Genomic DNA, 15325 nt, shown 5'->3' with positions numbered 1-15325 from the left:
TGGTTTTCTCAGGGTATATACCCAGTAGTGGGATTGCTGGGTCGTATGGTAGTTCTATTTGTAGTTTTGTTGTTGTTGTTGTTTTTGTTTTTGCGGGCCTCTCGGATGTTGTGGCCTCTCAATGTTGTGGCCTCTCCCATCGCAGGCCTCTCAATGTTGTGGCCTCTCCCATCGCAGAGCACAGGCTCCGGACATGCAGGCTCAGCAGCCATGGCTCACAGGCACAGCAGCTCCGCAGCATGTTGGATCTTCCCGGACCGAGGCACGAACCCGTGTCCCCTGCATCAGCAGGCAGACTCTCAACCACTGTGCCACCAGGGAAGGCCCTATTTGTAGTTTTCTAAGGAACCTCCATACTGTTCTCCATAGTGGCTGTACCAATTCACATTCCCACCAGCAGTGCAACAGTGTTCCCTTTGCTCCACACCCTCTCCAGCATTTATTGTTTCTAGATTTTTTGATGATGGCCATTCTGATTGGTGTGAGATGAAATCTCATTGTAGTTTTGATTTGCATTTCTCTAATGATTAATGATGTTGAGCATTCTTTCATGTGTTTGTTGGCAGTCTGTATATCTTCTTTGGAGAAATGTCTATTTAGGCCATCTGCCCATTTTTGGATTGGGTTGTTTGTTTTTTTGTTATTGAGCTGCATAAGCTGCTTGTAAATTTTGGAGATAAATCCTTTGTCAGTTACTTCATTTGCAAATATTTTCTCCCATTCTGAGGGTTGTCCTTTGCTCTTGTTTATCATTTCCTTTGCTGTGCAAAAGTTTTGAAGTTTCATTAGGTCCCATTTGTTTATTTTTGTTTTTATTTCCATTTCTCTAGGAGGTGGGTCAAAAAGGATCTTGCTGTGATTTATGTCATAGAGTGTTCTGCCTATGTTTTCCTCTAAGAGTTTTATAGATTCTGGCCTTACATTTAGGTCTTTACTCCATTTTGAGCTTATTTTTGTGAATAGTGTTAGGGAGTGATCTAATCTCATACTTTTTTTTTTTTTACATTTACCTGTCCAGTTTTCCAGCACCACTTATTGAAGAGGCTATCCTTTCTACATTGTACATTCCTGCCTCCTTTATCAAAGATAAGGTGACCATATGTGCGTGGGTTTATTTCTGGGCTTTATATCCTGTTCCATTGATCTATCTTTCTGTTTTTGTGCCAGTACCATACTGTCTTGTTTAATGTAGATTTGTAGTATAGCTTGAAGTCAGGGTGCCTGATTCCTCCATCTCCGTTTTTCGTTCTCAAGATTGCTTTGGCTATTCGGGGTCTTTTGTGTTTCCATGCAAATTGTGAAATTTTTTGTTCTAGTCCTGTGAAAAATGCCATTGGTAGTTTGATAGGGATTGCATTGAATCTGTATATTGCTTTGCGTAGTAGAGTCATTTTCACAACGTTGATTCTTCCAATCCAACAACATGGTATATCTCTCCATCTATTTGTATCATCGTTAATTTCTTTCATCATTTTCTGCATACACGTCTTTTGTCTCCTTAGGAAGGCTTATTCCTAGATATTTTATTCTTTCTGTTGCAATGGTAAATGGGAGTCTTTTCTTGATTTCAATTTCAGATTTTTCATCATTAGTGTATAGGAATGCCAGAGATTTCTGTGCATTAATTTTGTATCGTGCTACTTTACCAAATTCATTGATTAGCTCTAGTAGGTTTCTGGTAGCATCTTTAGGATTCTCTATGTATAGTATCATGTCATCTGCAAACAGTGACAGCTTTACTTCTTCTTTTCCGATTTGGATTCCTTTTATTTCCTTTTCTTCTCTGATTGCTGTGGCTAAAACTTCCAAAACTATGTTGAATAAGAGTGGTGAGAGTGGGCAACCTTGTCTTTTTCCTGATCTTAGTGGAAATGCTTTCAGTTTTTCACCATTGAGGATGATGTTGGCTGTGGGTTTGACATATATGGCCTTTATTATGTTGAGGAAAATTTCCTCTATACCTACTTTCTGCCGAGTTTTTAACATAAATGGGTATTGAATTTTGTCAAAAGCTTTCTCTGCAACTATTGAGATGATCATATGGTTTTTCTCCTTCAATTTGTTAATATTGTGTATCACATTGATTGATTTGCGCATATTGAAGAATCCTTGCATTCCTGGAATAAACCCCACTTGATCATGGTGTATGATCCTTTTAATGTGCTGTTGGATTCTGTTTGCTAGTATTTTGTTGAGGATTTTTGCATCTATGTTCATCAGTGATATTAGCCTATAGTTTTCTTTCTTTGTGACATCCTTGTCTGGTTTTTGGTATCAGAGTGATGGTGGCCTCATAGAATGAGTTTGGGAGTTTTCCTCCCTCTGCTATATTTTGGAAGACTTTGAGAAGGATAGGTGTTAGCTCTTCTCTAAATGTTTGATAGAATTTGCTTGTGAAGCCATCTGGGCTTTTGTTTGTTGGAAGATTTTTAATCACAGTTTCAATTTCAGTGCCTGTGATTGGTCTGTTCACATTTTCTATTTCTTCCTGATTCAGTCTTGGCAGGTTGTGCATTTCTAAGAATTTGTCCATTTCTTCCAGGCAGTCCACTTTATTGACATAGACTTGCTTGTAGTAATCTCTCATGATCTTTTGTATTTCTGCAGTGTCAGTTGTTACTTCTTCTTTTTCATTTCTAATTCTATTGATTTGAGTCTTCTCCCTTTGTTTCTTGATGAGTCTGGCTAATGGTTTATCAATTTTGTTTTTCTTCTCAAAGAACCAGCTTTTAGTTTTATTGATCTTTGTCATTGTTTCCTTCATTTCTTTTTCATTTATTTCTGATCTGATCTTTATGATTTCTTTCCTTCTGCTAACTTCGCGGATTTTTGTTCTTTCTCTAATTGCTTTAGGTGTAAGGTTAGGTTGTTTATTTGAGATGTTTCTTGTTTCTTAAGGTAGGCTTGTATTGCTATAAACTTCCCTCTTAGTACTGCTTTTGCTGCATCCCATAGGTTTTGGGTCGTCGTGTCTCCATTGTCATTTGTTTCTAGGTATTTTTTGATTTCCTCTTTGATTTTTTCAGTGATCACTTCGCTAAGAAGTAGTGTATTGTTTAGCCTCCATGTGTTTTTATTTTTTACCAATCTTTTCCTGTAATTGATATCAAGTCTAATAGCATTGTGGTCAGAAAAGATACTTGATACAATTTCAATTTTCTTAAATTTACCAAGGCTTGATTTGTGACCCAAGATATGATCTATCCTGGAGAATGTTCCATGAACACTTGAGAAAAATGTGTATTCTGTTGTTTTTGAATGGAATGTCCTATAAATATCAATTAACTCCATCTTGTTTATGTATCACTTAAAGCTTGTGTTTCCTTATTTATTTTCATTTTTCATGATCTGTCTATTGGTGAAAGTGGGGTGTTAAAGTCCCCTACTATGAATGTGTTACTGTCGATTTCCCCTTTTATGGCTGTTAGTATTTGCCTTATCTATTCAGTGCTCCTATGTTGGGTGCATAAATATTTATAATTGTTATATCTTCTTGGATCAATCCCTTGATCATTATGTAGTGTCCTTCTTTGTCTCTTCTAATGGTCTTTATTTTAAAGTCTATTTTGACTGATATGAGAATTGCTACTCCAGCTTTCTTTTGGTTTCCATTTGCATGGAATATCTTTTTCCATCCCCTCATTTTCAGTCTGTATGTGTCTCTAGGTCTGAAATGGGTCTCTCATAGGCAGCATATATATGGGTCTTGTTTTTGTATCAATTCAGCCAGTCTGTGTCTTTTGGTGGGAGCATTTATTCCATTTACATTTAAGGTTATTATTGATATGTCTGTTCCTATTCCCATTTTCTTAATTGTTTTGGTTTCGTTATTATAGGTCTTTTCCTTCTCTTGTGTTTCTTGCCTAGAGTAGATCCTTTAGCATTTGTTGTAAAGCTGGTTTGGTGGTGCTGAAGTCTCTCAGCTTTTGCTTGTCTGTTAAGGTTTTAATTTCTCCATCAAATCTGAATGAGATCCTTGCTGGATAGAGGAATCTTTATGTAGGTTTTTCTCCTTCATCACTTTAAATATGTCCTGCCATTCCCTTTTGACTTGAAGACTTTCTGCTGAAATATCAGGGGTTAACCTTATGGGGATTCCCTTGTGTGTTATTTGTTGTTTTTCCCTTGCTGCTTTTAATATGTTTTCATTATATTTAATTTTTGACAGTTTGATTAATATGTATCTTGGCATGTCTCTCCTTGTATTTATCCTGTATGGGACTCTCTGTGCTTCCTGGACTTGATTAACTATTTCCTTTCCCATATTAGGGAAGTTTCAAGTATAATCTCTTCAAATATTTTCTTAGTCCCTTTCTTTTGCTCTTCTTCTTCTGGAACCCCTATAATTCAAATGTTGGTGCATTTAATGTTGTCCCAGAGGCCTCTGAGACTGTCCTCAGGTCTTTTCATTCTTTTTTCTTTATTCTGCTCTGCAGTAGTTATTTCCACTATTTTATCTTCCAGTTCACTTATCCGTTCTTCTGCCTCAGTTATTCTGCTATTGATTCCTTCTAGAGTATTGTTAATTGCATTAATTGTGTTGTTCATCATTGCTTGTTTCATCTTTAGTTCTTCTAGGTCCTTGTTAAATGTTTCTTGCATTTTGTCTATTCTATTTCCAAGATTTTAGTTCATCTTTACTATCATTATTCTGAATTCTTTTTCAGGTAGACTGCTTATTTCCTCTTCATTTGTTAGGTCTGGTGGGGTTTTATCTTGCTCCTTCATCTTCTGTGTGTTTTTCTGTCTTCTCATTTTGCTTATCTTACTGTGTTTGGGGTCTCCTTATTGCAGGCTGCAGGTTCGTAGTTCCCGTTGTTTTTGGTGTCTGTCCCCGGTGGCTAAAGTTGTTTCAGTGGGTTGTGTAGGCTTCCTGGTGGAGGGAACTAGTGCCTGTGTTCTGGTGGATGAGGCTGGATCTTGTCTTCCTGGTGGGCAGGTCCACGTCTGATGGTGTGTTTTGGGGTGTCTGTGGACTTATTATGATTTTAGGCAGCCTCTCTGCTAATGGGTGGGATTGTGTTCCTGTCTTGCTTGTTGTTTGGCATAGAGTGTCCAGCACTGTAGCTTGCTGGTCGATGAGTGAAGCTGGGTGTTGGTGTTGAGTTGGAGATCTCTGGGAGATTTTCTCCATTCGATATTACATGGAGCTGGGATGTCTCTTGTGGACCAGTGTCCTGAAGTTGGCTCTCCCACCTCAGAGGCACAGCAATGACTCCTGGCTGCAGCACCAAGAGCCTTTCATCCACATGGCTCAGAATCAAAGGGAGAAAAAGTAGAAAGAAAGAGGTTAAAGGAAAATAAAGTAAGGTAAGGTAAAATAAAATAAAGTTATTAAAATAAAAAAATTATTAAGAAAAAACCATTTTTTTAAAGTAAAAACAACAATAACAGCAAAAAACGGATGGGTAGAACCCTAGGACAAATGGTGAAAGCAAAGCTATGCAGACAAAATCTCACACAAAAGCATACGCATACATACTCACAAAAAGAGGAAAAGCGAAAAAGTAATAAATCTTGCTCTCAAAGTCCACCTCTACAATTTGGGATGATTCGTTGTCTTTTCAGGTATTCCACAGATGCAGGGTACATCAAGTTGAATGTGGAGATTTAATCCGCTGCTCCTGAGGCTGCTGGGAGAGATTTTCCTTTCTCTTCTTTGTTCGCACAGCTCCTGGGGTTCAGCTTTGGATTTGGCCCTGCCTCTGAGTGTAGGTCGCCGGAGGGCGTTTGTTCTTCGCTCAGACAGGACGGGGTTAAAGGAGCCGCTGATTCGGGGGCTCTGGATCACTCAGGCCAGGGGGAGGGAGGGGTATGGAGTGCGGGGCGAGCCTGCGGCAACAGAGGCCAGCATGACGTTGCACCAGCCTGAGGCACGCCGTGCAATCTCCCGGGGAAGTTGTCCCTGGATCCCGGGACCTTGGCAGTGGTGGTCTGCACATGCTCCCTGGAAGGGGGGTGAGAATAGTGACCTGTGCTCGCACACAGGCTTCTTGGTGGCTGCAGCAGCAGCCTTAGCATCTCATGCCCGTCTCTGGGGTCTGCGCTTATAGCCGCAGCTCGTGCCCATCTCTGGAGCTCTTTAAGCAGCGCCCTTCATCCCCTCTCCTTGCACACCAGGAAACAAAGAGGGAAGAAAAAGTCTCTTGCCTCTTCGTTAGGTCCAGACTTTTTCCCAGACTCCCTCCCGGCTAGCCAGCTAGCCGTGGTGCACTAACCCCTTCAGGCTGTGTTCACACCTCCAGTCCTCTCCCTGTGCTCCAACCCGAAGCCGGAGCCTCAGCTCCCAGCCCCGCCCGCCTCTGCGGGTGAGCAGATAAGCCTCTCAGGCTGGAGAGGTGAGTGCTGGTCGGCACCACCAATCCTCTGTGCGGAAATCTCTCCTCTTTGCCCTCTGCACCCCTGTAGCTGCGGTCTCCTCCACGACTCCAAGTCTCCCCCCCTCCGTCACCTGCAGTTTCTGCCTGCGAAGGGGCTTCTAGTGTGTGGAAACCTTTCCTCCTTCACGGCTCCCTCCCACTGGTGCAGGCCCCATCCGTATTCTTTTGTCTGTGTTTATTCTTTTTTCTTTGGTCCTACCCAGGTACATGGGGAGTTTCTTGCCTTTTGGGAGGTCTGAGGTCTTCTGCCAGCGTTCAGTAGGTGTTCTGTAGGAGTTGTTCCACGTGTAGATGTATTTCTGATGTATCTGTGGGGAGGAAGGTGATCTCCGCGTCTTACTCTTCTGCCATCTTCCCCCTCTCCTCCGTAAGTCATGTTGATAACATTTTTCCATGGCATGACATGGGGAAAAAGGCACTTTACCTCTGTGGTGTTCCTCCCCAAAACCCATAAGTCCAGTCTAACCACGAGGAAAACATCAGGCAAACCCAAACTGTGGGACATTCATCAAAAAACCTGGGAAGTCCTCCTCAAAACTATCAAGTTAATCAAGGACCAGGAAAATCTGAGAAACTCTCACAGCCCAGGGGAGGCTAAGGAGACATGATGACTGTGATATCCAAGATTGAATTCTGGAACAGAAAAAGGACACGGAGAAAATTGGTGAAATCCAAGTAAAGTGTCGAGTTTAGTTAAGAGCAATGTACCAATGTTGGTTTCTTACTTGTGACAAACATACCATGGTGATATAGAATGTTAACAGTAGGGAAATTGAGTCAGGAATATACAAGAATTCTACTCTTTCTTTGAAATTTTTGTGTTAAACTAATACTATTCTTTAAAAGTTTATTGTTTTAGGGGCTTCCCTGGTGGCGCAGTGGTTAAGAATCCACCTGCCAATGCAAGAGACACGGGTTCGAGCCCTGGTCTGGGGAGATCCCACATGCCGTGGAGCAACTAAGCCCGTGCGTCACAACTACTGAGCCTGCGCTCTAGAGCCCGTGAGCCACAACTGCTGAGGCCGGGTGCCACAACTACTGAAGCCTGCACGCCTAGAGCCCATGCTCCGCAACAAGAGAAGCCACCACAATGAGAAGCCCATGCACCACAATGAAGAGTAGCCCCTGCTCGCTGCAACTAGAGAAAGCCTGCGTGCAGCAACAAAGACCCAATGCAGCCAAAAATAAATAAATTTATGGGGGAAAAAAGTTTATTATTTTAAAAAGACAATCTTAAAGTGTATTATGGACTAAATATTTGTGTCTCCCCAAAACTCATATATTGAAACACTAATTCCCAATGTGTCTATTTGGACATAGGGCCTGTGAGGAGATGATAAATGTTAAATGAGGCCATAAAAGTGGGGCCCTAATATGACATGGCTGGTGCCCTTATAAGAAAAGGAAGAGATACCAGAGTTTTCTCTCTGCCATGTGGGGACACAGGGAGAAGTTGGCTGTCTACAAACCAGGAAGTGAGTCCTCACCAGGAATCAACCTGCCAGAACTTAACCTCAGATTTACAGCCTCTAGAACTGTGAGAAAATAAATTTCTGTTGTTTAACTCACCCAGTCTATGGAATTTTGTTGTGGCAGCCTCAGCAGACTAATATGAGGTGTATGATTATACTATCGTAGGGGTATGCACAGGAGGCTAGTAGAACACTACAAAGAGGGACAATCAGATTATGAATTCATGATGCTACTATACACAACAACCTGTTAAATATTTGCCAAAATCTGGAAATGGAATCACGTCTAAGCTCATCAGTTATTAAAGACAACTTGGGGATGCAACCAGAATCTCCATTCTCTGGGAAACTATATAGGACAAATGACCAGATTTCTTCAGTAAATAAATCACAAGGGAGGGAATCTATAGATTTAAAAAGACCTATCTGCCAAATGCACCGTATAGACCTGGGCAGGATCCTGATATGAACAAACTATTATAAAACAGCAATGACAACAACATCTATATAGTTGATGATATAATGGAATTGTCATTTACTTTTTTTAAAAGTCATATTTTAAAGATATAAGCTGGGAGCTTCCCTGGTGGCACAGTGGTTGAGAGTCCGCCTGCCGATGCAGGGGACACGGGTTCGTTTCCAGGTCCGGGAAGATCCCACGTGCCACGGAGCGGCTGAGCCCGTGAGCCATGGCCGCTGAGCCTGCGCATCCGGAGCCTGTGCTGCGCAACGGGAGAGGCCACAACAGTGAGAGGCCTGAGTACCGCAAAAAAAAAAAAAAAAAAAAAAGATATAAGCTGAAGTACTTACAAATAAAATGATGCAATGTCTGTAATTTGTTTCAAAATTACCTAATGGGAGAAAGGGTCTCCTAAGATGAGGGCAGAGTTATAGATGAAACAAGATTGGTCATAAATTAATCATTGTTAAAGCTGGTTGTTGGGTATATAGGGATTCATTTTCTCTGTTTTTGTATATCTTTGAAATTTTCCATGATGCAAAGTTTAAAAAAGAAAAGCAATATGTACAATGTATTATTTTTCAATTTACATAAATTTCTGTATATGACCTCCCCTGCTAGCCAAGACGGAAAAGAGACCATATTTACCTCACTCCTGAATCAAGAAAACACACACACACACACACACACACACACCAGCACCACCACCAACAACAACAATGACAATATTTAAGAAACTGGACCTCAGACAACAAAAGACAGTGACCTTTGGGAGATGGGAAACAAATGTTGTGAGCCGCAATATTGCCACAACTTACTGCCCTGAGAAAGTTTCCAGACTGTGGCAGAGAAAAGGAGACTGAGAACAGCCTGGCAGTTTCCCACTGGAGGAAATGGAGCTGAGAGTCAGGAGAGACCAGGTGGCTAGAGCTGCTGGACAGAGTGCCACCCAGGAGAGAGCTGCACAGGCAGGAGCCCAGAGATCTGCAGAGGGCCCCGTTGGGTGCTCAGCTGAGTACTGATCATTTCATGCATGAGGGAATTCCCATATAAACAAACAGAAAAGAAAAAAACAGGCCATCATCTTCAAGAGACACAGAAAAAGCATTTGACAAAATCCAACATCCATTTCCAATAAAAATTCTCATCAAATAATAGAAAGGAACTTCCTCAACCTGCTGAAGGACATCTACAAAAAGCCTACAGCAGATGTCATGTATAAGGATGAAAGTCTCAGTGCTGTCCCCATAAGATTAGGAACAAATCAGGGAGGGCTGCTCCTACCAGTCCTTTTCAACATTGTACTGGAGGTTCTAGTTAGTACAGTCAGACAACAAAAAGAAATAAAAGGCATCGAGAGTAAAAAGTAAAAAAAATTTTTTTAATTAATTTTTATTGGAGTATAGTTGCTTTACAATGTTGTGTTAGTTTCTGCTGTACAGCAAAGTGAGTCATCTATACATATACATATATCCCCTCTCTTTTGGATTTCCTTCCCATTTAGTTCACCACAGAGCACTGAGTAGAGCTCCCTGTGCTATACAGTAGGTTCCCCTTAGTTATCTATTTTATACATAGTAGTGTATATATGTCAATCCCAATCTCCCAATTCATCCCACTCTCCCTTCCTTCCCTGGTATCCATATGTCAGTTCTCTACGTCTGTGTCTCTATTTCTGCTTTGCATATAAGTTCATCTGTATCATTTTTCTACATTCCACATGTAAGTGATATTATACAATATTTGTTTTTCTCTTTCTGACTTACTTCACTCTGTATGACAGTCTCTAGGTCCATCCAAATCTCTGCAAATTGCACAATTTTGTCCCTTTTTATGGCTGGGTAATATTCCATCGTATATATGTACCATATCCTCTGGGTTTTTCTTGAATTTTATTTTATTTTTTTATACAGAAGTTTCTTATTAGTTATCCATTTTATACATATTAGCGTACATATGGCAATCCCAATCTCCCAATTTATCACAACACCACCACCACCCCCGGCCACTTACCCCCCTTGGTGTCCATACATTTGTTCTCTACATCTGTGTCTCTATTTCTGCCTTGCAAACCAGTTCATCTGTACCATTTTTCTAGGTCCCACGTATATGCATTAATATACGATATTTGCTTTTCTCTTTCTGGCTTACTTCACTCTGTATGACAGTCTCTAGATCCATCCACGTCTCTACAAATGACCCAATTTCCTTCCTTTTTATGGCTGAGTAATACTTCACTGTATAAATGTACCATATCTTCTTTATCCATTCGTCTGTCGATGGACATTTAGATTGCTTCCATGACCTGGTTATTGTAAATACTGCTTCAATGAACATTGAGGTGCATGTGTCTTTTTGAATTATGGTTTTCTCTGGGTATATGCCCAGTAGTGGGATTGCTGGGTCATATGGTAATTCTATTTTTAGTTTCTTAAGGAACCTCCATACTGTTCTCCATAGTGGTTGTATCAATTTACAATCCCACCAACACTGAAAGAAGGTTCCCTTTTCTCCACACCCTCTCCAGCATTTGTTGTTTGTAGGTTTTCTGATGATGCCCACTCTAACTGGTGTGAGGTGATATCTCATTGTAGTTTTCATTTGCATTTCTCTAATAATTAGTGATGTTGAGCAGCTTTTCATGTGCCTCTTGGCCATTCGTATGTCTTCTTTGGAGAAATGTCTATTTAGGTCTTCTGCCCATTTTGGGATTGGGTTGTTTGTTTCTTTAAAATTGAGCTGCATGAGCTGTTTATATATTTTGGAGATTAATGCTTTATCCGTTGATTCATTTGCAAATATGTTCTCCCATTCTGAGGGTTGTCTTTTCGTCTTGTTTGTAGTTTCCTTTGCTTGGCAAAAGCTTTTAAGTTTCATTAGGTCCCATGTGTTTATTTTTGTTTTTATTTCCATTACTCTAGGAGGTGGACCAAAAAAGATCTTTCTGTGACTTATGTCAAAGTGTTCTTCCTATGTTTTCCTCTAAGATTTTTATAGTGTCTGGTCTGAGGTTTAGGTCTCTAATCCATTTTGAGTTTATTTTTGTGTATGGTGTTAGGGAGTGTTCTCATTTCATTCTTTTGCATGTGGCTGTCCAGTTTTCCCAGCACCACTTATTGAAAAGACTGTCTTTTCTCCATTGTATATCCTCGCCTCCTTTGTCATAGATTAGTTGACCATAGGTGCGTGGGTTTATCTCTGGGCCTTCTATCCTGTTCCATTGATTTCTATTTCTGTTTTTGTGCCAGTATGATATTGTCTTGATTACTGTAGATTTGTAGTAAAGTCTGAAGTCAGGGAGTCTGATTCCTCCTGCTCCGTTTTTTTTCCTCAAAACTGCTTTGGCTATTCAGGGTCTTTTGTGTTGCCATAAAATTGTGCAATTTTTTGTTCTAGTTCTGTAAAAAATACCACTGGTAATTTGATAGGAATTGCATTGAATCTGTAGATTGCTTTGGGTAGTATAGTCATTTTCATAATATTGATTCTTCCAATGCAAGAACATGATATATCTCTCCATCTCTTTGTATCATCTTTAACTTATTTCATCAGCGACTTATAGTTTTCTGCATACAGGTCTTTTGTCTCCCTAGTAGTTTTATTCCTAGGTATTTTATTCTTTTTGCTGCAATGGTAAATAGGAGCAATTCCTTAATTTCCCTTTCAGATTTTTCATCATTAGTGTATAGGAATGCAAGAGATTTCTGTGCATTAATTTTGTATCCTGAAACTTTACCCAATTCATTGATCAGCTCTAGTAGTTTTCTGGTAGCATCTTCAGGATTCTCTATGTATAGTATCATATCATCTGCAAACAGTGATAGTTTTACTTCTTCTTTCCCAATTTCTATTCCTTTTATTTCTTTTTCTTCTCTGATTGCTGTGGCTAGGAATTCCAGACCTATGTTGAATAATAGTGGTGAGAGTGGACATTCTTGTCTTGTTCCTGATCTTAGAGGAAATGCTTTCAATTTTTCACCATTGAGAATGATGTTTGCTGTGGGTTTGTTGTATTTGGCCTTTATTATGTTGAGGTAGGTTCCCTCCCTGCCCACTTTCTGGAGACTTTTTATCATAAATGGGTGTTGAATTTGGTCAAAAGCTTTCTCTGTATCTATTGAGATGATCACATGGTTTTTATTCTTCAATTTATTAATATGGTGTATCACATTGATGGATTTATGTATATTGAAGAATCCTTGCATCCCTGGGATAAACCCCACTTGATCATGGTGTATGATCCTTTTAATATGCTGTTGGATTCTGTTGCTAGTATTTTGTTGGGGACTTTTGCATCGATATTCATCAGTGATATTGGTCTGTAATTTTCTTTTTTTGTAGTACCTTTGTCTGGTTTTGGTATCAGGGTGATGGTGGCCTCATAGGATGAGTTTGGGAGTGTTCTTTCCTCAGCAAATTTTTGGAAGAGTTTGAGAAGGATGGGTGTTAGCTATTCTCTAATTGTTTGATAGAATTCACCTGTGAAGCCATCTGGTCCTGGACTTTTGTTTGTTGGAAGATTTTTAATCACAGTTTCAATTTCATTACTTGTGATTTGTCTGTTCATATTTTCTATTTCTTCCTGGTTCAGTCTTGGAAGGTTATACCTTTCTAAGAATTTGTCCATTTTTCCAGGTTGTCCATTTTATTGACATAGAGTTGCTTGTAGTAGTCTCTTAGGATGCTTTGTATTTCTGCCGTGTCTGTTGTAACTTCTCCTTTTTCATTTCTAATTTTATTGATTTGAGTCGTCTCCCTCTTTTTCTTGATGAGTCTGGCTAATGGTTTATCAATTTTGTTTATCTTCTCAAAGAACCAGCTTTTAGTTTTATTGATCTTTGCTATTGTTTCCTTTGTTTCTTTCTCATTTATTTCTGCTCTGATCTTTATGATTTCTTTCCTTCTACTAACTTTGGGTTTTGTCTGTTCTTCTTTCTCTAGTTCCTTTAGGTGTAAGGTTAGGTTGTTTATTTAAGATTTTTCTTGTTTCTTGAGGTAGGCTTGTATAGCTATAAACTTCCCTCTTAGAACTGCTTTTGCTGCATCCCATAAGTTTTGTATCATCGTGGTTTCGTTGTCATTTGTCTCTAGATAGTTTTTGATTTCCTCTTTGATTTCTTCAGTGATCTCTTGGTTATTTAGTAACGTATTGTTTAGCCTCCATGTGTTTGTGTTTTTTAAATTTTTTCCCTGTAATTCATTTCTAATTTCATAGTGTTGTGGTCAGAAAGGACACTTGATATCATTTCAATTTTCTTAAATTTACTGAGGCTTGATTTGTGACCCAAGATGTGATCTATCCTGGAGAATGTTCTGTAAGCATTTAAGAAGAATGTGTATTCTGCTGTTTTTGGATGGAATGTCTGATAAATATCGGTTAAATCTATCTGGTCTATTGTGTCATTTAACATTTGTGTTTCCTTATTAATTTTCTTTTTGGATGATCTGTCCATTGGTGTAAGTGAGGTGTTAAAGTCCCCCACAATTATTGTGTTACTGCCGATTTCCCCTTTTATAGCTATTAGTAGTTGCCTTATGTGTTGAAGTGCTCCTATGTTGAGTGCATATATCTTTATAATTGTTATATCTTCTCTTGGATTGACCCCTTGATCATTATGTAGAGTCCTTCCTTGTCTCTTGTAACATGCTTTATTTTAAAGTCTATTTTATCTGATATTAGTATTGCTACTCCAGCTTTCTTTTTATTTCCATTTGCATGAAATATCTTTTTCCATCCCCTCACTTTTAGTCTGTATGTGTCCCTAGGTCTGTAGTGGGTGTCTTGTAGACAGCATATATATGGGTCTTGTTTTTGTATCCATTCAGCGAGCCTGTGTCTTTTGGTTGGAGCATTTAATCCATTCATGTTTAAGGCAATTATCGATATGTATGTTCCTATTACCATTTTCTTAATTGTTTTTGTTTGTTTCTGTAGGTATTTTTCTTCTCCTGTTTCCCACTTAGAGAAGTTCCTTTAGCATTTGTTGTAGAGCTGGTTTGGTGGTGCTGTATTCTCTTAGCTTTTGGTTGTCTGTAAAGCTTTTGCTATTTCCATCAAATCCGAATGAGATCCTTGACTGCTAGAGTAATCTTGGTTGTAGGTCCTTCCCTTTCATCCCTTTAAATATGTCATGCCAGTCCCTTCTGGCTTGTAGAGTTTCTGCTGAGAAATCAGCTGTTAACCTTATGGGAGTTCCCTTGTATATTATTTGTCATTTTTCCCTTGCTGCTTTCAATAGTTTTTCTTTGACTTTAATTTTTGCCAATTTGATTACTATGTGTCTTGACATATTTTTCCTTGTGTTTATCCTGTATGGGACTCTCTGCACTTCCTGGACTTGGGTGGCTATTTCCTTTCCCATGTTAGGGAAGTTTTCGACTATAATCTCTTCAAATATTTTCTGAGGTCCTTTCTCTTTTTCTTCTCCTTCTGGGACCCCTATAATGTGAATTTTATTGCATTTAATGTTGTCCCAGAGGTCTCCTAGGCTGTCTTCATTTCCTTTCATTCTTTATTCTTTAGTCTGTTCCGCAGCAGTGTATTCCACCATTCTGTCTTCCAGGTCACTTATTCGTTCTTCTGCCTCAGTTATTCTGCTATTGATTCCTTCTAGTGTATTTTTCATTTCAGTTATTGTACTGTTCATCTCTGTTTGTTTGTTCTTCAATTCTTCTATGTCTTTGTTAAACATTTCTTGCATCTTCTCGATCTTTGCCTGCATTCTTTATCCGAGGACCTGGATCATCTTCACTATCAGTATTCTGAATTCTTTTTCTGGAAGATTGCCTATCTCCACTTCATTTAGTTGTTTTTCTGGGGTTTTATCTTTTTCCTTCATCTGGTACATAGCCCTCTGTCTTTTCATCTTGCCTGTCTTTCTGTGAATGTGGTTTTTATTCCACAGGCTGCAGGATTGTAGTTCTTGCTTCTGCTATCTGCCCTCTGGTGGATGAGGCTATCTAAGAGGCTTGTGCACATTTCCTGATGGGAGGGACTGGTGGTGGGTAGAGCT

This window comes from Leucopleurus acutus (assembly GCF_964270905.1).
Source record: "Leucopleurus acutus genome assembly, chromosome: 7".
Taxonomy (NCBI): Eukaryota; Metazoa; Chordata; class Mammalia; order Artiodactyla; family Delphinidae; genus Leucopleurus; species Leucopleurus acutus.
The sequence above is the reverse complement of the archived record's forward strand: the minus strand, read 5'-3'. Positions refer to the sequence as shown.